This window comes from Scyliorhinus torazame, chromosome 2 (genome assembly GCF_047496885.1).
Source record: "Scyliorhinus torazame isolate Kashiwa2021f chromosome 2, sScyTor2.1, whole genome shotgun sequence".
NCBI lineage: Eukaryota > Metazoa > Chordata > Chondrichthyes > Carcharhiniformes > Scyliorhinidae > Scyliorhinus > Scyliorhinus torazame.
In genome coordinates this window covers 8,732,365-8,759,413 of record NC_092708.1, presented here as the reverse complement: position 1 = coordinate 8,759,413, position 27,049 = coordinate 8,732,365, and positions in this window count along the sequence as shown.

Here is a 27,049-nt window from a genome sequence, read left to right as displayed (position 1 = left end):
GTGCAGCAATCCCGAAGTACTGACCCTTTTACAGTGCAGCACTCCCTCAATACTGACCCTCTGACAGTGCAGCACTCCCTCAGTGCTGACCCTCTGACAGTGCAGCACTCCCTCAGAACTGTTCCTCTGACAGTGCGGTGCTCCCTCAGTACAGACCCTCTGACAGTGCAGAACTCCCTCAGTGCTGACCCTCTGACAGTGCAGCACTCCCTCAGTACTGACCCTCTGACTGTGCAGCACTCCCTCTGTACTGCACCTTTGACAGTGCAGCACTCTCTCAGTACTGACCCTGTGACAGTGCAGCACTCCCTCAGTACTGGCCCTCTGACAGTGCAGCACTCCCTCAGTACTGACCTTCTGACACTGCGGCACTCCCTCAGTGCTGACCCTCTGACAGTGCAGCACTCCCTCTGTACTGGCCCTCTGACAGTGCAGCTCTCCCTCAGTACTGACCCTCTGTCAGTGCAGCACTCCCTCAGTACTGATTCTCTGACAGTGCGGGACTCCCTCAGTACTGACCCTCTGACAGTGCAGCACTCCCTCAGTACTGACCCTCTGACTGTGCAGCACTCCCTCTGTACTGCCCCTTTGACAGTGGAGCACTCCCTCAGTACTGACCCTCTGACAGTGCAGCACTCCCTCAGTACTGACCTTCTGACACTGCGGCACTCCCTCAGTGCTGACCCTCTGACAGTGCAGCACTCCCTCAGTACTGGCCCTCTGACAGTGCAGCTCTCCCTCTGTACTGATCATCTGACACTGCGGCTCTCCCACAGTACTGACCATCGGACAGTGCAGCACTCCCTCAGTACTGACCCTCTAAAAGTTCAGCACTCCCTCAATACTGACCGTCTGACAGTGCAGCACTCCCTCAGTACTGAACCTCTGACTGTGCAGCACTCCCTCTGTACTGCCCCTTTGACAGTGCAGCACTCCCTCAGTACTGACCCTCTGACAGTGCAGCACTCCCTCAGTACTGACCTTCTGACACTGCGGCACTCCCTCAGTGCTGACCTTCTGACGCTGCGGCACTCCCTCAGTGCTGACCCGCTGACAGTGCAGCACTCCCTCTGTACTGACCCTCTGACAGTGCGGCACACCCTCAGTACTGACAATCTGACAGTGCAGCACTCCCTCAGTACTTACCCTCTGACAGTGCAGCGCTCCCTCAGTGCTGACCCTCTGACAGTGCAGCACCCCCTCAGTTCTGGCCCTCTGACAGTGCAGCACTCACTCAGTACTGACCCTCTGACAGTGCAGCACACCCTCAGTTCTGGCCCTCTGACAGTGCAGCACTCACTCAGTACTGACCCTCTGACAGTGCAGCACTCCCTCAGTACTGACCCTCTGACAGTGCAGCACTCCCTCAGTACTGACCCTCTGACAGTGCAGCACTCCCTCAGTACTGACCATCTGACACAACGGCATTCCCTCAGTACTGACGATTTGACAGTGCGGCACTCCCTCAGTGCTGACCCTCTGACGGTGCAGCACTCCCTCAGTTCTGACCCTCTGACAGTGCAGCACTCCCTCAGTACTGACCCTCTGACAGTGCAGCACTCACTCAGTACTGATCCTCTGACAGTGCGGTGCTCCCTCAGTACAGACCCTCTGACAGTGCAGCACTCACTCAGCACTGACCCTCGGACAGTGCAGCACACCCTCAGTACTGGCCCTCTGACAGTGCACCACTCCCTCAGTACTGACCCTCTGACAGTGCAGCACTCCCTCAGTACTGACCCTCTGACAGTGCAGCACTCCCTCAGTACTGACAATCTGACAGTGCTGCACTCCCTCATTACTGACCCTCTGACAGTGCAGCACACCCTCAGTACTGACCCTCTGACAGTGCAGCACTCCCTCAGTACTGACCATCTGACACACGGCATTCCCTCAGTACTGACGATCTGACAGTGCGGCACTCCCTCAGTGCTGACCCTCTGACGGTGCAGCACTCCCTCAGTACTGACCCTCTTACAGTGCAGCACTCCCTCAGTACTGACCATCTGACAGTGCAGCACTCCCTCAGTACTGACCCTCTGACAGTGCAGCACTCCCTCAGTACTGACCATCTGACACAACGGCATTCCCTCAGTACTGACGATCTGACAGTGCGGCACTCCCTCAGTGCTGACCCTCTGACGGTGCAGCACTCCCTCAGTTCTGACCCTCTGACAGTGCGGCACTCCCTCAGTACAGACCCCCTGACAGTGCAGCACTCCCTCTGTACTGAATCTCTGACAGTGCAGCTCTCCCTCACTACTGATCCTCTGACAGTGCGATGCTCCCTCAGTACAGACCCTCTGACAGTGCAGCACTCCCTCAGTACTGTCCCTCTGACTGAGCAGCACTCCCTCAATACTGACACTTTGACAGTGCAGCACTCCCTCAGCGCTGACTCTCTGACTGTGCAGCACTCCCTCAGTACTGCCCCTCTGACAGTGCAGCACTCCCTCAGTACTGACCTTCTGACAGTGCAGCACTCCCTCAGTGCTTACCCTCTGACAGTGCAGCACTCCCTCAGTACTGACCCTCTGACAGTGCAGCACTCCCTCAGTGCTTACCCTCTGACAGTGCAGCACTCCCTCAGTATTCACTCTCTGACAGTGCAGCACTCCCTCATTACTGATCGTCTGACAGTGCGGTGCTCCCTCAGTACAGACCCTCTGACAGTGCAGCACTCCCTCAGTACTGACCCTCTAAAAGTGCAGCACTCCCTCAATACTGACACTTTGACAGTGCAGCACTCCCTCAGCGCTGACTCTCCGACTGTGCAGCACTCCCTCAGTACTGTCCCTCTGACGGAGCAACACTCCCTCAGTACTAACACTCTGACAGTGCAGCACTCCCTCAGTACTGACCCTCTGACAGTGTAGCACTCCCTCAGTACTGACCCTCTGACTGTGCAGCACTCCCTCAGTACTGTCCCTCTGACGGAGCAACACTCCCTCAGTACTAACACTCTGACAGTGCAGCACGCCCTCAGTACTGACCCTCTGACAGTGCAGCACTCCCTCAGTGCTGGCCCTCTAACAGTGCAGCACTCCCTCAGTACTGGCCCTCTGACAGTGCACCACTCCCTCAGTACTGACCCTCTGACAGTGCAGTACTTCCTCTGTACTGGCCTTCTGACAGTGCAGCACTCCCTCAGTACTGACCCTCTGACAGTGCAGCACTCCCTCAGTTCTGACACTCAGACAGTGCAGCACTCCCTCAGCACTGACCCTCTGACAGTTCAGCATTCCCTCAGTACAGACCCTCTGATGGTGCAGCACTCCCTCAGTACTGTCCCTCTGACAGAGCGGCAATCCCTCAGTACTGACCCTCTGACAGTGCAGCACTCCCTCAGTACTGACCCTCTGACAGTGCAGCACTGCCTCGGTACTGACCCTCGGACAGTGCAGAACTCCATCTGCGCTGACCCTCTGACAGTGCAGCACTCGCTCAGTACTGGCCCTCTGACAGTGCAGCAATCCCTAAGTACTGACCCTCTGACAGTGCGGCACTACCTCAGTACTGACCATTTTACAGTGCATCACTCCCTCAATACTGACCCTCTGACAGTGCAGCACTCCCTCAGTGCTGACCCTCTGACAGTGCAGCACTCCCTCAGTATTCATTCTCTGACAGTGCAGCACTCCCTCAGAACTGTTCCTCTGACAGTGCGGTGCTCCCTCAGTACAGACCCTCTGACAGTGCAGAACTCCCTCAGTGCTGACCCTCTGACAGTGCAGCACTCCCTCAGTACTGTCCCTCTGACAGTGCGGCACTCCCTCAGTACTGACCCTCTGACTGTGCAGCACTCCCTCTGTACTGACCCTCTGACTGTGCAGCACTCCCTCAGTACTGACCCTCTGACTGTGCAGCACTCCCTCTGTACTGCACCTTTGGCAGTGCAGCACTCCCTCAGTACTGACCCCCTGACAGTGCAGCACTCCCTCAGTACTGACCTTCTGACACTGCGGCACTCCCTCAGTACTGACCCTCTGACAGTGCAGCACTCCCTCAGTACTGACCTTCTGACACTGCGGCACTCCCTCAGTGCTGACCCTCTGACAGTGCAGCACTCCCTCTGTACTGACCCTCTGACAGTGCGGCACTCCCTCAGTACTGACAATCTGATAGTGAAGCACTCCCTCAGTACTGACCCTCTGACGGTGCGGCACTCCCTCAGTACTGACCCTCTGACAGTGCAGCTCTCCCTCTGTACTGATCACCTGACACTGCGGCACTCCCTCAGTGCTGACCCTCTGACAGTGCAGCATTCCCTCTGTACTGACTCTCTGACAGTACAGCTCTCCCACAGTACTGACCCTCTGACAGTGCAGCACTCCCTCAGTACTGAACCTCTGACTGTGCAGCACTCCCTCTGTACTGCCCCTCTGACAGTGCAGCACTCCCTCTGTACTGACAATCTGACAGTGCAGCGCTCCGTCAGTACTGACCCTCTGACAGTGCAGCACACCCTCAGTTCTGGCCCTCTGACAGTGCAGCACACCCTCAGTACTGGCGATCTGACAGTGCAGTACTCCCTCAATACTGACCCTCTGACAGTGCAGCACTCCCTCAGTACTGACCCTCTGACAGTGCAGCACTCCCTCAGTACTGACCCTCTGACAGTGCAGCACTCCCTCAGTACTGACCCTCTGACAGTGCAGCACTCCCTCAGTACTGACCATCTGACACAACGGCATTCCCTCAGTACTGACGATCTGACAGTGCAGTACTCCCTCAATACTGACCCTCTGACAGTGCGGCACTCCCTCAGTACTGACTCTCTGATGGTGCATCACTCCCTCAGTTCTGACCCTCTGACAGTGCAGCACTCCCTCAGTACTGACCCTCTGACAGTGCAGCACTCCCTCAGTACTGATCCTCTGACAGTGCGGTGCTCCCTCAGTACAGACCCTCTGACAGTGCAGCACTCCCTCAATACTGACCCTCTGACAGTGCAGCACTCACTCAGTACTGACCCTCGGACAGTGCGTCACTCCCTCAGTACTGGCCCTCTGACAGTGCAGCACTCCCTCAGTACTGACCCTCTGACAGTGCAGCACTCCCTCAGTACTGACAATCTGACAGTGCAGCACTCCCTCAGTACTGACCCTCTGACAGTGCAGCACTCCCTCAGTACTGACCCTCTGACAGTGCAGCACTCCCTCAGTACTGACCCTCTGACAGTGCAGCACTCCCTCAGTACTGACCCTCTGACAGTGCAGCTCTACCTCTGTACTGATCCTCTGAAACTGCGGCACTCCCTCAGTGCTGACCCTCTGACAGTGCAGCACTCCCTCAGTACTGACCCTCTGACAGTGCAGCACTCCCCCAGTACTGACCTTCTGACACTGCGGCACTCCCTCAGTGCTGACCCTCTGACAGTGCAGCACTCCCTCAGTACTGACCCTCTGACAGTGCAGCACTCCCTCAGTACTGACCCTGTGACAGTGCAGCACTCCCTCAGTACTGACCTTCTGACACTGCGGCACTCCCTCAGTGCTGACCCTCTGACAGTGCAGCACTCCCTCTGTACTGGCCCTCTGACAGTGCGGCACTCCCTCAGTACTGACAATCTGACACTGCGGCACTCCCTCAGTGCTGACCCTCTGACAGTGCGGCAAACCCTCAGTACTGGCCCTCTGACAGTGCAGCATTCCCTCAGTACTGACCCTCTGACAGTGCAGCACGCCCTCAGTACTGACCGTCTGACAGTGCAGCACTCCCTCAGTACTGACCCTCTGACACTGCGGCATACCCTCACGACTGACCCTCTGACAGTGCAGCACTTCCTCAGTACAGACCCTCTGATAGTGCAGCACTCCCTCTGTACTGACTCTCTGACAGTGCAGCTCTCCCTCAGTACTGACCCTCTGACAGTGCAGCACTCCCTCAGTACTGATTCTCTGACAGTGCGGGACTCCCTCAGTACTGACCCTCTGACAGTGCAGCACTCCCTCAGTACTGACCGTCTGACAGTGCAGCACTCCCTCAGTACTGACCTTCTGACACTGCGGCACTCCCTCAGTGCTGACCCTCTGACAGTGCAGCACTCCCTCAGTCCTGACCCTCTGACAGTGCGGCACTCCCTCAGTTCTGACCCTCTGACAGTGCAGCACTCCCTCAGTACTGACCCTCTGACAGTGCAGCTCTCCCTCTGTACTGATCACCTGACACTGCGGCACTCCCTCAGTTCTGACCCTCTGACAGTGCAGCATTCCCTCTGTACTGACTCTCTGACAGTGCAGCACTCCCTCTGTACTGACAATCTGACAGTGCAGCACTCCCTCAGTACTGACCCGCTGACAGTGCAGCGCTCCGTCAGTGCTGACCCTCTGACAGTGCAGCACTCCCTCAGTACTGACCCTCTGACAGTGCAGCACTCACTCAGTACTGACCCTCTGACAGTGCAGCACACCCTCAGTACTGGCCATCTGACACAACGGCATTCCCTCAGTACTGACGATCTGATAGTGCGGCACTCCCTCAGTGCTGACCCTCTGACGGTGCAGCACTCCCTCAGTTCTGACCCTCTGACAGTGCAGCACTCCCTCAGTACTGACCCTCTGACAGTGCAGCACTCCCTCAGTACTGATCCTCTGACAGTGCGGTGCTCCCTCAGTACAGACCCTCTGACAGTGCAGCACTCACTCAGTACTGACCCTCGGACAGTGCAGCACACCCTCAGTACTGGCCCTCTGACAGTGCAGCACTCCCTCAGTACTGACCCTCTGACAGTGCAGCACTCCCTCAGTACTGACCATCTGACAGTGCAGCACTCCCTCAGTACTGACCATCTGACAGTGCAGCACTCCCTCTGTACTGACCCTCTGACAGTGCGGCACTCCCTCAGTACTGACCCTCTGACAGTGCAGCTGTACCTCTGTACTGATCCTCTGACACTGCGGCACTCCCTCAGTGCTGACCCTCTGACAGTGCAGCACACCCTCAGTACTGGCCCTCTGACAGTGCAGCACTCCCTCAGTACTGACCCTCTGACAGTGCAGCACTCCCTCAGTACTGACCCTCTGACAGTGCAGCACTCCCTCAGTACTGATCCTCTGACACTGCGGCATACCCTCACGACTGACCCTCTGACAGTGCAGCACTCCCTCAGTGCAGACCCCCTGACAGTGCAGCACTCCCTCTGTACTGAATCTCTGACAGTGCAGCTCTCCCTCACTACTGATCCTCTGACAGTGCGATGCTGCCTCAGTACAGACCCTCTGACAGTGCAGTAATCCCTCTGTTCTGCCCCTTTGACAGTGCAGCACTCCCTCAGTACTGACCCTCTGACAGTGCAGCACTCCCTCAGTACTGACCTTCTGACAGTGCAGCACTCCCTCAGTGCTTACCCTCTGACAGTGCAGCACTCCCTCAGTACTGTCCCTCTGACTGCGCAGCAATCCCTCAGTACTGACCCTCTGACAGTGCAGCATTCACTCAGTACTGACCCTCTGACAGTGCAGCACTCCCTCAGTATTCACTCTCTGACAGTGCAGCACTCCCTCAGTACTGATCCTCTGACAGTGCGGTGCTCCCTCAGTACAGACCCTCTGACAGTGCAGCACTCCCTCAGTACTGACCCTCTAACAGTGCAGCACTCCCTCAATACTGACACTTTGACAGTGCAGCACTCCCTCAGCGCTGACTCTCTGACTGTGCAGCACTCCCTCAGTACTGTCCCTCTGACGGAGCAACACTCCCTCAGTACTGACACTCTGACAGTGCAGCACTCCCTCAGTACTGACCCTCTGACAGTGTAGCACTCACTCAGTACTGACCCTCTGACAGTGCAGCACTCCCTCAGTGCTGACCCTCTGACAGTGCAGCACTCCCTCAGTACTGGCCCTCTGACAGTGCACCACTCCCTCAGTTCTGACACTCAGACAGTGCAGCACTCCCTCAGCACTGACCCTCTGACAGTGCAGCATTCCCTCAGTACAGACCCTCTGACGGTGCAGCACTCCCTCAGTACTGTCCCTCTGACAGAGCGGCAATCCCTCAGTACTGACCCTCTGACAGTGCAGCACTCCCTCAGTACTGACCCTCTGACAGTGCAGCATTCCCTCAGTACTGACCCACTGACAGTGCGGCATTCCCTCAGTACTCACGTTCTGACAGTGCAGCACTCTCTCAGTACTGACCATCTGACAGTGCAGCACTCCCTCAGTGCTGACACTCTGACAGTGCAGCACTCCCACAGTACTGACCATCTGACAGTGCAGCACTCCCTCAGTACTGACCCTCTGACAGTGCAGCACTCCCTCAGTGCTGACCCTCTGACGGTGCAGCACTCCCTCAGTTCTGACCCTCTGACAGTGCAGCACTCCCTCAGTACTGACCCTCTCACAGTGCAGCACTCCCTCAGTATTCACTCTCTGACAGTGCAGCACTCCCTCAGTACTGATCCTCTGACAGTGCGGTGCTCCCTCAGTACAGACCCTCTGACAGTGCAGCACTCCCTCAGTACTGACCCTCTTAACAGTGCAGCACTCCCTCAATACTGACCCTCTGACAGTGCAGCACTCCCTCAGCGCTGACCCTCTGACTGTGCAGCACTCCCTCAGTACTGGCCCTCTGACAGTGCAGCACTCCCTCTGTACTGACCCTCAGACAATGCCACACCCTCTCAGTACCGACCCACTGACAGTGCAGCACTCCTTCAGTACTGACCCCCCTGACAGTGCAGCACTCCCTCAGTGCTGACCCTCTGACAGTGCAGCACTCCCTCAGTACTGACCCTCTGACAGTGCGGCAGTCCCTCAGTACTGACCCTCTGACAGTGCAGCACTCCCTCAGTACTGACCCTCAGACAATGCCACACCTCTCAGTACCGACCCACTGACAGTGCAGCACTCCTTCAGTACTGACCCCCCTGACAGTGCAGCACGCCCTCAGTTCTGACCCTCTGACAGTGCGGCAGTCACTCAGTACTGACCCTCGGACAGTGCGGCCCTCCCTCAGTACTGACCCTCTGACAGTGCAGCACTCCTTCAGTACTGACCCCCTGACAGTGCAGCGCGCCCTCAGTACTGACCCTCTGACATTGCGGCACTCTCTCAGTACTGACCCTCTGACAGTGCGGCACTCCCTTATTCCTGACCCTCTGACAGTGCAGCACTCCCTCAGTACTGACCCTCTGACAGTGCGGCACTCCCTCAGTACTGACCCTCTAGCAGTGCGGTGCTCCCTCAGTACTGACCCCCTGACAGTGCGGCACTCCCTCAGTACTGACCCTCTGACAGTGCAGCACTCCCTCAGTACTGACCCTCTGACAGTGCAGCACTCCCTCAGTACTGACTCTCTGACAGTGCAGCACTCCCTCTGTACTGGCCCTCTGACAGTGTGGCACTCCCTCAGTACTGACCCTCTGACAGTGCGGCACTCCCTCAGTACTGACCCTCTGACAGTGCAGCACTCCCTCTGTACTGACCCTCTGACAGTGCAGCACTCCCTCAGTACTGACCCTCTGACAGTGCGGCACTCCCTCAGTACTGACCCTCTGACAGTGCGGCACTCCCTCAGTATTGACTCTCTGACAGTGCAGCACTCCCTCAGTACTGGCCCTCTGACAGTGCGGCACTCCCTCAGTACTGAACCTCTGACAGTGCGGCACTCCCTCAGTACTGACCCTCTGACAGTGCAGCACTCTCTCAGTACTGACTCTCTGACAGTGCAGCACTCCCTCTGTACTGACCCTCTGACAGTGCAGCACTCCCTCAGTACTGGCCCTCTGACAGTGCGGCACTCCCACAGTACTGACCCTCTGACAGTGCAGCACTCCCTCAGTACTTACCCTCTGACAGTGCAGCACTCCCTCAGTACTGACCCTCTGACAGAGCGGCACTCCCTCAGTACTGAAGTCTGACAGTGCAGCACTCCCTCAGTACTGATCCTCTGACAGTGCAGCACTCCCTCAGTACTGACCCTCTGACAGTGCAGCACTCCCTCAGTACTGACCCTCTGATAGTGCAGCACTCCCTCAGTACAGAACCTCCAACAATGCAGCACTCCATCAGTACTGTCCCTCTGACAGAGCAGCACTCGCTCAGTATTGACGCTCTGACAGTGCAGCACTCCCTCAGTACTGACCCCCAGATAGTGCGGCACACCCTCAGTACTGACCCTCTGACAGTGCAGCACTCCCTCAGTATTCACTCTCTGACACTGCAGCACTCCCTCAGTACTGATCCTCTGACAGTGCGTTGCTCCCTCAGTACAGACCCTCTGACAGTGCAGCACTCCCACAGTACTGACCCTCTTAACAGTGCAGCACTCCCTCAATACTGACCCTCTGACAGTGCAGCACTCCCTCAGCGCTGACCCTCTGACTGTGCAGCACTCCCTCAGTACTGGCCCTCTGACAGTGCAGCACTCCCTCTGTACTGACCCTCAGACAATGCCACACCCTCTCAGTACCGACCCACTGACAGTGCAGCACTCCTTCAGTACTGACCCCCCTGACAGTGCAGCACTCCCTCAGTGCTGACCCTCTGACAGTGCAGCACTCCCTCAGTACTGACCCTCTGACAGTGCGGCAGTCCCTCAGTACTGACCCTCTGACAGTGCAGCACTCCCTCAGTACTGACCCTCTGACAGTGCAGCACTCCCTCTGTACTGACCCTCAGACAATGCCACACCCTCTCAGTACCGACCCACTGACAGTGCAGCACGCCCTCAGTTCTGACCCTCTGACAGTGCGGCAGTCCCTCAGTACTGACCCTCGGACAGTGCGGCCCTCCCTCAGTACTGACCCTCTGACAGTGCAGCACTCCTTCAGTACTGACCCCCTGACAGTGCAGCACTCCCGAAGTACTGACCCTCTGACATTGCGGCACTCTCTCAGTACTGACCCTCTGACAGTGCGGCACTCCCTCAATCCTGACCCTCTGACAGTGCAGCACTCCCTCAGTACTGACCCTCTGACAGTGCGGCACTCCCTCAGTACTGACCCTCTAGCAGTGCGGCGCTCCCTCAGTACTGACCCTCTGACAGTGCGGCACTCCCTCAGTACTGACCCTCTGACAGTGCAGCACTCCCTCAGTACTGACCCTCTGACAGTGCGGTACGCCCTCAGTACTGACCCTCTGACAGTGCAGATCTCCCTCAGGACTGACCCTCTGACCGTGCAGCACCCCCTCAGTACTGACCCTCTGACAGTGCGCCGCTCCCTCAGTACTGACCGTCTGACAGTGCAGCACTCCCTCAGTACTGACCCTGACAGTGCAGCACTCCCTCAGCACTGACCCTCTGACAGTGCAGCACTCCCTCAGTACTGACCCTCTGACAGAGCGGCACTCCCTCAGTACTGAAGTCTGACAGTGCAGCACTCCCTCAGTACTGATTCTCTGACAGTGCAGCACTCCCTCAGTACTGACCCTCTGACAGTGCAGCACTCCCTCAGTACTGACCCTCTGATAGTGCAGCACTCCCTCAGTACAGAACCTCCGACAATGCAGCACTCCATCAGTACTGTCCCTCTGACAGAGCAGCACTCCCTCAGTATTGACGCTCTGACAGTGCAGCACTCCCTCAGTACTGACCCCCAGGTAGTGCGGCACTCCCTCAGTACTGACCCTCTGACAGTGCAGCACTCCCTCAGTATTCACTCTCTGACAGTGCAGCACTCCCTCAGTACTGATCCTCTGACAGTGCGTTGCTCCCTCAGTACAGACCCTCTGACAGTGCAGCACTCCCACAGTACTGACCCTCTTAACAGTGCAGCACTCCCTCAATACTGACCCTCTGACAGTGCAGCACTCCCTCAGCGCTGACCCTCTGACTGTGCAGCACTCCCTCAGTACTGGCCCTCTGACAGTGCAGCACTCCCTCTGTACTGACCCTCAGACAATGCCACACCCTCTCAGTACCGACCCACTGACAGTGCAGCACTCCTTCAGTACTGACCCCCCTGACAGTGCAGCACTCCCTCAGTGCTGACCCTCTGACAGTGCAGCTCTCCCTCAGTACTGACCCTCTGACAGTGCAGCACTCCCTCAGTACTGACCCTCTGACAGTGCGGCAGTCCCTCAGTACTGATCCTCTGACAGTGCAGCACTCCCTCAGTACTGACCCTCTGACAGTGCAGCACTCCCTCAGTACTGACCCTCTGACAGTGCAGCACTCCCTCAGAACTGACCCTCTGACAGTGCAGCACTCCCTCTGTACTGACCCTCAGACAATGCCACACCCTCTCAGTACCGACCCACTGACAGTGCAGCACTCCCTCAGTTCAGACCCTCTGACAGTGCGGCAGTCCCTCAGTACTGACCCTCGGACAGTGCGGCCCTCCCTCAGTACTGACCCTCTGACAGTGCAGCACTCCTTCAGTACTGACCCCCCTGACAGTGCAGCACGCCCTCAGTTCAGACCCTCTGACAGTGCGGCAGTCCCTCAGTACTGACCCTCGGACAGTGCGGCCCTCCCTCAGTACTGACCCTCTGACAGTGCAGCACTCCTTCAGTACTGACCCCCTGACAGTGCAGCGCGCCCTCAGTACTGACCCTCTGACATTGCGGCACTCTCTCAGTACTGATCCTCTGACAGTGCGGCACTCCCTCAGTACTGACCCTCTGACAGTGCGGCACTCCCTCAGTACTGACCCTCTAGCAGTGCGGCGCTCCCTCAGTACTGACCCTCTGACAGTGTGGCACTCCCTCAGTACTGACCCTCTGACAGTGCAGCACTCCCTCAGTACTGACCCTCTGACAGTGCGGTACGCCCTCAGTACTGACCCTCTGACAGTGCAGCTCTCCCTCAGTACTGACCCTCTGACCGTGCAGCACCCCCTCAGTACTGACCCTCTGACAGTGCGGCGCTCCCTCAGTACTGACCCTCTGACAGTGCAGCACTCCCTCAGTACAGACCCTCTGACAGTGCGGCACTCCCTCAGTACCGACACTCTGACAGTGCAGCACTCCCTCAGTACTGACCCTCTGAGAGTGCGGCACTCCCTCAGTACAGACCCTCTGACACTGCGGCATTCCATCAATACTGACCCTCTGACAGTGTGGCACTCCCTCAGTACTGACTCTCTGACAGTGCAGCACTCCCTCTGTACTGGCCCTCTGAGAGTGCGGCACTCCCTCAGTACTGACCCTCTGACAGTGCGGCACTCCCTCAGTACTGACCCTCTGACAGTGCGGCACTCCCTCAGTACTGACCCTCTGACAGTGCGGCACTCCCTCAGTACTGACCCTCTGACAGTGCGGCACTCCCTCAGTACTGACCCTCTGACAGTGCGGCACTCCCTCAGTACTGACCCTCTGACAGTGCAGCACTCCCTCAGTACTGACTCTCTGACAGTGCAGCACTCCCTCTGTACAGACCCTCTGACAGTGCAGCACTCCCTCAGTACTGACCCTCAGAAGGTGCGGCACTCCCTCAGTACTGACCCTCTGACAGTGCGGCACTCCCTCAGTACTGACCCTCTGACAGTGCAGCACTCCCTCAGTACTGACCCCCAGGTAGTGCGGCACTCCCTCAGTACTGACCCTCTGACAGTGCAGCACTCCCTCAGTATTCACTCTCTGACAGTGCAGCACTCCCTCAGTACTGATCCTCTGACAGTGCGTTGCTCCCTCAGTACAGACCCTCTGACAGTGCAGCACTCCCACAGTACTGACCCTCTTAACAGTGCAGCACTCCCTCAATACTGACCCTCTGACAGTGCAGCACTCCCTCAGCGCTGACCCTCTGACTGTGCAGCACTCCCTCAGTACTGGCCCTCTGACAGTGCAGCACTCCCTCTGTACTGACCCTCAGACAATGCCACACCCTCTCAGTACCGACCCACTGACAGTGCAGCACTGCTTCAGTACTGACCCCCCTGACAGTGCAGCACTCCCTCAGTGCTGACCCTCTGACAGTGCAGCTCTCCCTCAGTACTGACCCTCTGAAAGTGCAGCACTCCCTCAGTACTGACCCTCTGACAGTGCGGCAGTCCCTCAGTACTGATCCTCTGACAGTGCAGCACTCCCTCAGTACTGACCCTCTGACAGTGCAGCACTCCCTCAGTACTGACCCTCTGACAGTGCAGCACTCCCTCAGAACTGACCCTCTGACAGTGCAGCACTCCCTCTGTACTGACCCTCAGACAATGCCACACCCTCTCAGTACCGACCCACTGACAGTGCAGCACTCCCTCAGTTCAGACCCTCTGACAGTGCGGCAGTCCCTCAGTACTGACCCTCGGACAGTGCGGCCCTCCCTCAGTACTGACCCTCTGACAGTGCAGCACTCCTTCAGTACTGACCCCCCTGACAGTGCAGCACGCCCTCAGTTCAGACCCTCTGACAGTGCGGCAGTCCCTCAGTACTGACCCTCGGACAGTGCGGCCCTCCCTCAGTACTGACCCTCTGACAGTGCAGCACTCCTTCAGTACTGACCCCCTGACAGTGCAGCGCGCCCTCAGTACTGACCCTCTGACATTGCGGCACTCTCTCAGTACTGATCCTCTGACAGTGCGGCACTCCCTCAGTACTGACCCTCTGACAGTGCGGCACTCCCTCAGTACTGACCCTCTAGCAGTGCGGCGCTCCCTCAGTACTGACCCTCTGACAGTGTGGCACTCCCTCAGTACTGACCCTCTGACAGTGCAGCACTCCCTCAGTACTGACCCTCTGACAGTGCGGTACGCCCTCAGTACTGACCCTCTGACAGTGCAGCTCTCCCTCAGTACTGACCCTCTGACCGTGCAGCACCCCCTCAGTACTGACCCTCTGACAGTGCGGCGCTCCCTCAGTACTGACCCTCTGACAGTGCAGCACTCCCTCAGTACAGACCCTCTGACAGTGCGGCACTCCCTCAGTACCGACCCTCTGACAGTGCAGCACTCCCTCAGTACTGACCCTCTGAGAGTGCGGCACTCCCTCAGTACTGGCCCTCTGACACTGCGGCATTCCATCAATACTGACCCTCTGACAGTGCGGCACTCCCTCAGTACTGACTCTCTGACAGTGCAGCACTCCCTCTGTACTGGCCCTCTGAGAGTGCGGCACTCCCTCAGTACTGACCCTCTGACAGTGCGGCACTCCCTCAGTACTGACCGTCTGACAGTGCGGCACTCCCTCAGTACTGACCCTCTGACAGTGCGGCACTCCCTCAGTACTGACCCTCTGACAGTGCGGCACTCCCTCAGTACTGACCCTCTGACAGTGCGGCACTCCCTCAGTACTGACCCTCTGACAGTGCAGCACTCCCTCAGTACAGACTCTCTGACAGTGCAGCACTCCCTCTGTACAGACCCTCTGACAGTGCAGCACTCCCTCAGTACTGACCCTCTGAAGGTGCGGCACTCCCTCAGTACTGACTCTCTGACAGTGCAGCACTCCCTCTGCACTGACCCTCTGACAGTGCAGCACTCCCTCAGTACTGGCCCTCTGACACTGCGGCACTCCCTCAGTACTGACTCTCTGACAGTGCAGCACTCCCTCAGTACTGACCCTCAGAAGGTGCGGCACTCCCTCAGTACTGACCCTCTGACAGTGCGGCACTCCCTCAGTACTGACCCTCTGACAGTGCAGCACTCCCTCAGTACTGACCCCCAGGTAGTGCGGCACTCCCTCAGTACTGACCCTCTGACAGTGCAGCACTCCCTCAGTATTCACTCTCTGACAGTGCAGCACTCCCTCAGTACTGATCCTCTGACAGTGCGTTGCTCCCTCAGTACAGACCCTCTGACAGTGCAGCACTCCCACAGTACTGACCCTCTTAACAGTGCAGCACTCCCTCAATACTGACCCTCTGACAGTGCAGCACTCCCTCAGCGCTGACCCTCTGACTGTGCAGCACTCCCTCAGTACTGGCCCTCTGACAGTGCAGCACTCCCTCTGTACTGACCCTCAGACAATGCCACACCCTCTCAGTACCGACCCACTGACAGTGCAGCACTGCTTCAGTACTGACCCCCCTGACAGTGCAGCACTCCCTCAGTGCTGACCCTCTGACAGTGCAGCTCTCCCTCAGTACTGACCCTCTGAAAGTGCAGCACTCCCTCAGTACTGACCCTCTGACAGTGCGGCAGTCACTCAGTACTGATCCTCTGACAGTGCAGCACTCCCTCAGTACTGACCCTCTGACAGTGCAGCACTCCCTCAGTACTGACCCTCTGACAGTGCAGCACTCCCTCAGAACTGACCCTCTGACAGTGCAGCACTCCCTCTGTACTGACCCTCAGACAATGCCACACCCTCTCAGTACCGACCCACTGACAGTGCAGCACTCCCTCAGTTCAGGCCCTCTGACAGTGCGGCAGTCCCTCAGTACTGACCCTCGGACAGTGCGGCCCTCCCTCAGTACTGACCCTCTGACAGTGCAGCACTCCTTCAGTACTGACCCCCCTGACAGTGCAGCACGCCCTCAGTTCAGACCCTCTGACAGTGCGGCAGTCCCTCAGTACTGACCCTCGGACAGTGCGGCCCTCCCTCAGTACTGACCCTCTGACAGTGCAGCACTCCTTCAGTACTGACCCCCTGACAGTGCAGCGCGCCCTCAGTACTGACCCTCTGACATTGCGGCACTCTCTCAGTACTGATCCTCTGACAGTGCGGCACTCCCTCAGTACTGACCCTCTGACAGTGCGGCACTCCCTCAGTACTGACCCTCTAGCAGTGCGGCGCTCCCTCAGTACTGACCCTCTGACAGTGTGGCACTCCCTCAGTACTGACCCTCTGACAGTGCAGCACTCCCTCAGTACTGACCCTCTGACAGTGCGGTACGCCCTCAGTACTGACCCTCTGACAGTGCAGCTCTCCCTCAGTACTGACCCTCTGACCGTGCAGCACCCCCTCAGTACTGACCCTCTGACAGTGCGGCGCTCCCTCAGTACTGACCCTCTGACAGTGCAGCACTCCCTCAGTACAGACCCTCTGACAGTGCGGCACTCCCTCAGTACCGACCCTCTGACAGTGCAGCACTCCCTCAGTACTGACCCTCTGAGAGTGCGGCACTCCCTCAGTACAGACCCTCTGACACTGCGGCATTCCATCAATACTGACCCTCTGACAGTGCGGCACTCCCTCAGTACTGACTCTCTGACAGTGCAGCACTCCCTCTGTACTGGCCCTCTGAGAGTGCGGCACTCCCTCAGTGCTGACCCTCTGACAGTGCGGCACTCCCTCAGTACTGACCGTCTGACAGTGCGGCACTCCCTCAGTACTGACCCTCTGACAGTGCGGCACTCCCTCAGTACTGACCCTCTGACAGTGCGGCACTCCCTCAGTACTGACCCTCTGACAGTGCGGCACTCCCTCAGTACTGACCCTCTGACAGTGCAGCACTCCCTCAGTACTGACTCTCTGACAGTGCAGCACTCCCTCTGTACAGACCCTCTGACAGTGCAGCACTCCCTCAGTACTGACCCTCTGAAGGTGCGGCACTCCCTCAGTACTGACTCTCTGACAGTGCAGCACTCCCTCTGCACTGACCCTCTGACAGTGCAGCACTCCCTCAGTACTGGCCCTCTGACACTGCGGCACTCCCTCAGTACTGACTCTCTGACAGTGCAGCACTCCCTCAGTACTGACCCTCTGACAGTGCAGCACTCCCTCAGTACTGACCCTCTGGCAGTGCGGCACTCCCTCAGTACTGACCCTCTGACAGTGCGGCACTCCCTCAGTACTGACTCTCTGACAGTGCAGCACTCCCTCTGTACTGACCCTCTGACAGTGCAGCACTCCCTCAGTACTGACCCTCTGACAGTGTGGCACTCCCTCAGTACTGACCCTCTGACAGTGCAGCACTCCCTCAGTACTGACTCTCTGACAGTGCAGCACTCCCTCTGTACTGACCCTCTGACAGTGCAGCACTCCCTCAGTACTGGCCCTCTGACAGTGCGGCACTCCCTCAGTATTGACCCTCTGACAGTGCGGCACTCCCTCAGTACTGACCCTCTGACAGTGCAGCACTCCCTCAGTACTGACTCTCTGACAGTGCAGCACTCCCTCTGTACTGCCCCCTGACAGTGCAGCACTCCCTCAGTACTGGCCCTCTGACAGTGCGGCACTCCCTCAGTACTGACCCTCTGACAGTGCAGAACTCCCTCTGTACTTACCCTCTGACAGTGCAGCACTCCCTCAGTACTGACCCTCTGACAGTGCAGCACTCCCTCAGTACTGACCCTCTGACAGTGCAGCACTCCCTCAGTACTGACCCTCTGACAGTGCAGCACTCCCTCAGTACTTACCCTCTGACAGTGCAGCACTCCCTCAGTACTGACCCTCTGACAGTGCAGCACTCCCTCAGTACTGACCCTCTGACAGTGCGGCACTCCCTCAGTACTGACCCTCTGACAGTGCAGCACTCCCTCATTACTTACCCTCTGACAGTGCAGCACTCCCTCAGTACTGACCCTCTGACAGTGCAACACTCCCTCAGTACTGACCCTCTGACCGTGCGGCACTCCCTCAGTCGTATCGTGTCAATTTCCCTCTCGATTCTGTGCTCAATGCTGATAAGTGAGAGAGGGACCAACGCTGACTGAGAGGAGCGATTGTTATTGAACCAAAGCTGACATGGGGCGAAGGCTGGTGTAAAATGCACCTTCCCATCAGCCAGCAGTGGGGCAGCCTTGAAAACTGACGGCATTGGCAGACGCTCAAACATTTTGTGTCTTTCCTCACCTCTGACAGTACATTTCAGGACACCATTTCCAAGAACACATTCAATCCTTCCAGCAAGTAATGCAATTAGAACTGAAACAGATGTTCCCCCAAAATATCGGAGCGTAGAGCCCTGAATCTGCTTGAATTTTACAAGGTGGGTAGTTGGGCTAGGCCACGTCCCAGGATTTGTGTGCCTGGTGTTGGGGCCTGGTGGATAGGCCGTGTCAACGCCTCACCCTGTACTCACCAGTTGGTAGACTATCTCCCTCTATCTGACACTGCTTTTTCTCTCTGCCCCTAGCCACCGCCCCCCCACCCCCCCCCCCCCCCCCCGCCCCACCCACACCCAAGCTTTCGGCATCGACACTTCCCCTGACCTGTGGTCATTTACAATTAGAACTGAGTTTGCAAAGCTCTCCTGTAATTCAGCCGAGGCCCAGTGCCCCGCGGACTGACATCCAGGTTCACACACTTTAGTGATGAAAGCAAAATACTGCGGACGCTGGAATCTGGGGCAAAAAACTGACCAATGGAGAAACCTCCAGCGGGCCTGGCAGCATCTTGTAGGGAGGGAGGGGGAGAGTTAATGCTTGCAGTCCACGTGACTCTTCTTCCGAGAGAGAGCAACGCCCTGGATTATTGTGGTGAAACCACTGGGTTGTATTGTGCTGCCACAGTATTACGTGTTGTACAGTATTGCCACTATATTACATGTTGCACGGTTTTGGCACTGCCCGTGGCTCCTCCCCCTAGGGCCTGGGTATATAGGTTGCCGACCTCTCACACTGCCTCATTCTGGGGCACGCTGCCAGTTCTATTGTAAGTCAATTAAAGCCACAGTTAATTCACTCTGCGTTCTCCGTCTTAATTGATGGCATATCAATTTAATTGACTTACATTAAATCAAAGAGCTGTTTAACATGGATCCGGACCCCCAATCAGCCGACGCCGATATCTTCTTCACACACTGGCTACGCTGTCGAGAATCCCAATCATCAATTCTGCCGCCGTCTCCGAGGAACACAAGCTGCGAGTTTTCATATCCCGGGTGAGCCCGCAAATTTTTCTCATCTTCCGGGACGCGGCCTCGTTTGATGAAGCCATTACTCTCTTGAAAGGACGGTATGTGAGGTGGGTTAATGGACTGTTCGCCAGGCACCTCCTTGCCACGCGGCGTCAGCGCCCTGGAGAGTCGCTGGCAGAATTTCTGCACGTTTTGCGGGTGCACGGCAGGGTCTGCAACTGCGAGGCGGTGTCGGCTGCTCAGCACACCGAACTCTTGATCCGGGACGCTTATGTCGCCGGCATTGACTCACACTGCGTTCGCCAGCACCGGCTGGGGAGGGAGACACTCGACCTCCGGGAAACGGTGCCGCTTGCTGAATCGCTGGAGGTGGCCGTGACATGGGGGCCAATGCCTCCGACCACGCGGCACCCTTGGGGACGCGAAGGCCGCCATCTTCGACACCACCCGCCACGTGCAACCCGCGGGCAATGCCATCTTCGACGCAAACCGCCACGTGCGACCCACGGGGTCCGCCATCTTCGACGCAAACCGCCACGTGCGACCCACGGGGGCCGTCATCTTCAACACCACCCGCCACGTGCAACCCGCGGGCACTGCCATCTTCGACGCAAACCGCCACGTGCAACCCACGGGGGCCGTCATCTTCGACACCACCCACCACGTGCAACCCGCGGGGGCCGTCATCTCCGACGCCACCCACCATGTGCGACCCGCGGGCACTGCCATCTTCGACGCAAACCGCCACGTGCGACCCACGGGGGCCGTCATCTCCGACGCCAGTTTTGAAGTCCACCTCTGCCTCCCGGAACTCCGGCTCGCCCGTCAGCTGGCCTCCGCTACTCTCGACCGGCCCGCCCGCCGTCCGAAGCCAGCCCGCCGTCCGGTGGCCGTCTCCATCACCCTAGACCAGTCTCGGCCTCGCGGCCTCGCGAAACCTACGATGGCAGTCCGGATCAACGGCCGCAAGACCGCCTGCCTTTTTGACTCCGGGAGCACAGACAGCTTCATACACCCGGACACGGAACGGCGCTACTCCCCGTTTCACCCGCAGCCCAGAGAATCTGCCTAGCCTCTGGGTCGCATACCGTGCAAATCCGTGGGTACCGTGTCGTGACCCTCACGGTACGGGGCGTATCTATCAAAAATTTTAAGCTCTTTGTCCTGCCACACCTCTGCGCGGCAATTCTTCTGGGTCTCGACTTCCAGTGCAACCTCCAGAGTATCACCCTGAAGTTCGATGGACCCCTGCCCCCCCTCACCGTCTGTTGCCTCCCGACCCTTAGGGTCACCCCTCCCTTGCTCTTCGCCAACCTCACCCCAGACGGTAAGCCCGTTGTCACTAAGAGCAGATGATACAGTGCTCGGGACATGACCTTCATCAAGTCGGAGGTTTCAGCGATCCTGAGAGCAGGGATAATAGAGGCCAGTAACAGCCCCCGGAGAGCTCAGGTGGTGGTCGTCAAGACTGGGGAGAAGCACCGGGATGGTCATCGACTGCAGTCAGACCATCAACCGGTACATGCAGCTCGATGCGTAGCCCCTCCTCCGCCTATCTGACATGATCAATCAGATTGCGCAGTATCGCGTCTTCTCCACCGTGGACCTGAAGTCCGCCTACCACCTGATGGACATCAATTCAGTCGAGACGCTGAGTAGTACTGAACCGATGCTTTAATAGACTAAAAGTGTGCCGACCTGTAGCTCTTCACGCACTGCAAGACTGCCCCAGATCGACGGGCTTTATACCTCCTCAGAGGGGCGGAGCCACAGGCGGAGCCAACAGCAGCACCAATAACAACATTCCAACAGTACAACAGCAACAACCAATAACAGAACAGCAATGACAGTAAGTATATACAGTGGCGATAATGATAGTACTAGAACAGCAGAACAATAGTGAACATATATACAACAGCCTTACACAGCCATACGTGGCTCACCACAGGGAGGGTGTTGGAGGAGGAGGGTGGGGATGGTCAATGTGACCCAGGCTGCAGGCAGCTGGAGGAGGGCGAGGAGGGGAAGGTTCCCTTTGTCACAGGTCACAGGTCAGTCCCCACTTTGATCAGAGCTCCTCCCGTACTCGGGCAGGCTCAGAAACCTGATTGGTGGGATTGAAGCAGGGAGTGGCGGGGAAGGTGGACACGGATTCGGGAGGCGGTAAACACAGTGACAGATTTTGGGGAGGAATGGGAAACTGGAGACGGGACGGTAGTTTGCGAGGACGGAGGGGTGAAGGGTTGTTTTTTTTGAGGAGGTGAATGATGATGGCAGATTTGGAGAAGGTCAGTGCCTGAAGAGAGCTTTTCACGATGTCGGCTAACGTGCGGGGCCAGGGTTAAGGGATCACGGGGGCGTTCTCAACGAACAAAGAAATGTACAGCACAGGAACAGACCCTTCGGCCCTCCAAGCCCGTGCCGACCATGCTGCCCGTCTAAACTAAAATCTTCGACACTTCCTGGGTCCGTATCCCTCTATTCCCATCCTATTCATGTATTTGTCAAGATGCCCCTTAAACATCACTATTGTCCCTGCTTCCACCACCTCCTCCGGCAGCGGGTTCCAGGCACCCACTACCCTCTGTGTAAAAAACTTGCCTCGTACAGCTACTCTAAACCTTGCCCCTCGCACCTTAAACCTATGCCCCCTAGTAATTGACCCCTCTACCCTGGGGAAAAGCCTCTGAATATCCACTCTGTCTATGACCCTCATAATTTTGTAGACCTCTATCAGGTCTCCCCTCAACCTCTTTCGTTCCAGTCAGAATAAACCGAGTTTATTCAACCACTCCTCATAGCTAATGCCCTCCATACCAGGCAACATTCTGGTCAATCTCTTCTGCACCCTCTCTAAAGCCTCCACATCCTTCTGGTAGTGTGGCGACCAGAATTGAACACTATACTCCAAGTGTGGCCCAACTAAGGTTCTATACAACTGCAACATGACTTTCCAATTTCAATGCCCTGGCCAATGAAGGCAAGTATGCCTTCTTGACTATCTTCTCCACCTGTGTTGCCCCTTTCAGTGACCTGTGGACCTGTACACCAAGATCTCTCTGACTGTCAATGCTCTTGAGGGTTCTACCATTCACTGCATATTCCCTACCTGCATTAGACCTTCCAAAATGCATTACCTCACATTTGTCCGGATTAAACTCCATCTGCCATCTCTCCGCCCAAGTCTCCAGACAATCTAAATCCTGCTGTATCCTCTGACAGTCCTCATCGCTATCCGCAATTCCACCAACCTTTGTGTCGTCTGCAAACTTACTAATCAGACCAGTTACATTTTCCTCCAAATCATTTATATATACTACAAAGAGCAAAGGTCCCAGCACTGATCCCTGCGGAACACCACTAGTGGACAAGGTGAGCTCAGAGAGGGCGTGAGGTGAGATAGGGAAAGTTCGGAGTTCAGGCGAGGAGGCTAAAAAGGGCCGGGCAGGATGGAGCTAGGTGATTGGATGATTTCAATCTTGTGACAAATTGTCGCCCGCCGCAACAGCCCTGGACACACCCATACCCACTATCCCATACCCACTATCCCATTCCCACTATTCCATACCCACTATTCCATACCCACTATTCCATACCCACTATTCCATATCCACTATTATAGCCTCAGAGGTAAGAGCTGCCTTCTTGAAAGTGAATCCGCGGAAAGCGACGACCCCGACGGAGTCCCTGGGCGAGGACTCAGAGCCTGCACTGACCAGCTGGCGAGTGTACTGGCAGATATCTTCACCACCTCACTTCTCTGCTCTGAGGTCCCCATCTCCTTCAAGAAGACCACCAGAATACCAGTACCAGAGAAGAACAAGGTAGCCTGCCTCAACGACTACCGGCCGGTGGCCCTGACGTCTGTTATCATGAAATGCTTTGAGTGGCTAGCCGTAAGATGGATCAATGCCAGCCTCCCAGACGGTCTCGATCCATTGCAGTTTGCCGATCACCGCAATCGGCCCACAGCAGACGCTATCTCCCTGGCTCTACAATCAACACTTGAACATCTCGACAACAACAATAATAGTAATAATAATCTTGTAACAAGTCGGCTTCAATGAGGTTACTGTGAAAAGCCCCTAGTCGCTACATTCCGGCGCCTGTTCGGGGAGGCCGGTACGGGAATTGAACCCGTGCTGCTGGCCATGTTCAGCATTACAAGCACGCTGTTTAGCCCACTGTGCTAAACCAGCCCCAACAAGGACACCTACGTAAGACTGCTATTCATCGACTACAGCTCCGCCTTCAACACCATTATCCCGATGAGACTAATAACCAAACTCTGTAACCTTGGACTTGACCCCTCCCTGTGCAGCTGGATCCTCGCCTTCCTCACCAACAGACCACAATCTGTCAGGATAGGAACAGCACCTCCTCCACAATCGTCCTCAATACCAGAGCCCCGCAAGGATGTGTGCTCAGTCCTCTACTGTTCTCCCTGTACACACACGACTGTGTGGCAAGATTTAACTCCAATTCAATCCATAAGTTTGGGTCGATACGACGGTGATGGGTCGTATCTCAAACAACGATGAATCAGACTGTAGAAGGGAGATAGATCACTTGGTTGCACGGTGTACCGAAAACAACCTCTCTCTAAATGCTGGAAAGACCAAGCAACTGATCATCGGCTTCAGGAAGCGTAGCACGACACACACACCCGTCTGCATCAATGGCTCCGAAGTGGAGAGGGTCGATAGCTTTATGTTCCTGGGGGTCACCATCACCAACAGTCTGTCCTGGTCCACTCACGTTGATGCAACAGTCAAGAAAGCCCAACAACGTCTCTACTTCCTACGGAAGCTAAAGAAATTCGGCATGTCTGCATCGACTCTCACAAACTTCTACAGATGTGAGATAGAGAGCATCCTATCCGGTTGCATCACAGCCTGGTGTGGCAACTGCTCGGTCCAAGATCGCAAGAAACTGCAGGGTGTGGTGAACTCAGCCCAACGCATCACACAAGCTCCCCACCCCCACATTGATTCTGTCTACACCTCCCGCTGCCTCAGGAAGGCAGACAGCATTATCAGAGACCCCTCCCACCCAGGCTTTGCCTTCTTCCAGACCCTTCCATCAGGCAGAAGGTACAGAAGTCTGAAGACCCGCACATCCAGACATAGGAACAGCTTCTTCCCCACAGCTACCAGACTCCTCAACGACTCCCCCTCGGACTGATCTGTTCCCTGTAAGAACACTATTCACGGCGCCCTATGCTGCTCTTGCTCATGTATTTGCTTTGTTTGGCCCCTTGTTCCGCACTGTAACCAATCACTGTTTGTCGATGTACCATTTGTCAATGTTCTTTGTCAATTATTCTTTGTGTCCACTATGTACATTCCCTCGGCCGCAGAAAAATGCTTTTCACTGGATTTCGGCTCATGTGACAATAAATCAAATCAAAGAAGCCAACGAGCTCCTTGTATTTGTTGGCAGTGAGGGTGAAGAGGTCGGGAGAGGGTTTTACTGTTGGAAAGAGAAGCCGGGATTGAGGAGTCTTGTTGACTGGAGGGTGAAAGATTCAGTAAGTCCACGTGGTCAGACATGAGACAGCAAATCTCCACATATTAGCATCAATGCTAGGAACTGGCCTCATTGCCAACGGATAGGGTTTCATTCTGGGAGCGAGTGGAGCTGTGGAAGGTCACAGAGAGCACGGATTTCCTGAGCTTGGCTGGGGGGGGGCGGTGAGAAAAAAGAGAGAGCGGGAGCAGGAGCGGGGGGGGGGGGGGGGGGGGGGAGGAGAGAGAGAGAGAGGGGGGGGGGGTGAGGAGTGAGGAGAGGGATGCTACACTTTACAACATTAAGCTTTGCGACGTTCAGTCAAGTTCACCGAGTCTGTGCCATTCATTCAACAATGAAAAGGAAGAAAAGATAGATTTTATTTCAAGAAACATTCTCACAGTGTTTCGCAGACAATAAGCTGCTTTTGAAATTCAGCCACGGTTACTTTAGAACTATCAAATCACACTGCAACGGATGGTGCCAGCCAGCACATAGCCAGCTCTTAGAAAGATTAGCCTTTTAGTCCCACCCTCTTTGCCTGCAATGTGCCCCCTTCAATTAGTTACCCAAGTTACGATTGAACCGATTGCCCTCGCTGTCAGGCAGTGCGTTCCACATCGTCAGAACTCTCACTGCTTTAACTCTTTCGCTTCAACTTATCTCTGGATCTTTTCCCACTTGTCTTCCGTCTGTGTTCCTCTGACTGCCAAATCCTCCTGGCACTGGAAACGCAGACTTCATATTGGAGTAAAAATGGAAGCCATCATTTGTATATTTACTCTTGATTCGCAATCAATTGCACAAAGACGCAGATTGGGTACAACTGTGGCTTTATTCCTGTCAGATGCGTGGCCTCCTGTTGCAGCTGGCGAAATGGCAGGGCACTGGAGGTCACGCATATTTATACAGTTCTCCGTGGGCGGAGCCAGCTGACAGGGGCTACCAGTGAACCTGTAGTGCGGGTCCTACCTTACGTCTCCTAATTCACCACATTCACCCCCTGTTAAAAACGAGTCCGGCGGGGGTGATGTGAAACTATATACAATTAGTGCAATTATGTACAGTGGTAAGAAGAAAAAAAAGAAAAAGTCCGTGTTGACGGTCCAGAGTCCGTCAAAGGTTCAGCCGGCCCGGTGCTTTGGTGCTTCGTTGGGAGCGGCTTAACAGTGGCGGTGAAGTCGGTGCTGGCGGTGGTGGAGGTGGCACCGATGGCGGTGGTGGCGGTGCTGATGCTGGCCAGTCATCGGGGAACTCCGGGAGCATGCCAAAGTCGTCTTCGTCCTCTTGTGCGGAAAAGAGGGGGGGTGGTCTGGTGGGGTCAATATTGGCGGCGCAGTGGGAGGTGGGGGTGTGGGGCCGCATTGGTGGGGGGGGGTGTGTTGGGGTGGAACCTGACGGTGTCAGGTCCCTGAGTGAGACAGTAACTTGGCGGCCGTCGGGGAACTCAACGTAGGCATATTGAGGGTAGGCGTGGAGCAGGTGAACCCTGTCCACCAAGGGGTCCGTCTTGTGGGGTCGGACGTGCCTACGGAGAAGGACCGGTCCTGGAGCAGCGAGCCATTTCGGGAGCGACACCCCGGATGTGGACTTCCTGGGGAAGGTAAAAACACGTTCATGGGGTGTGTTATTATTGGCGGTGCACAATAGTGACCGGATGGAGTGTAGAGCGTCAGGGAGGACCTCCTGCCAGCGAGAAGCTGGGAGGTTCCTGGACCGTAGGGCCAGCTGGACGGCCCTACAAACCGTCCCATTCTCCCGTTCTACTTGCCCGTTTCCCCGGGGGTTATAGCTGGTCGTCCTGCTGGAGGCTATACCCCTGCTGAACAGTAACTGACGCAGCTCATCGCTCATGGATGAGGATCCCCTGTCACTGTGGGTGTAAACGTGGAAACCGAATAGAGCGAAGATGGTGCTG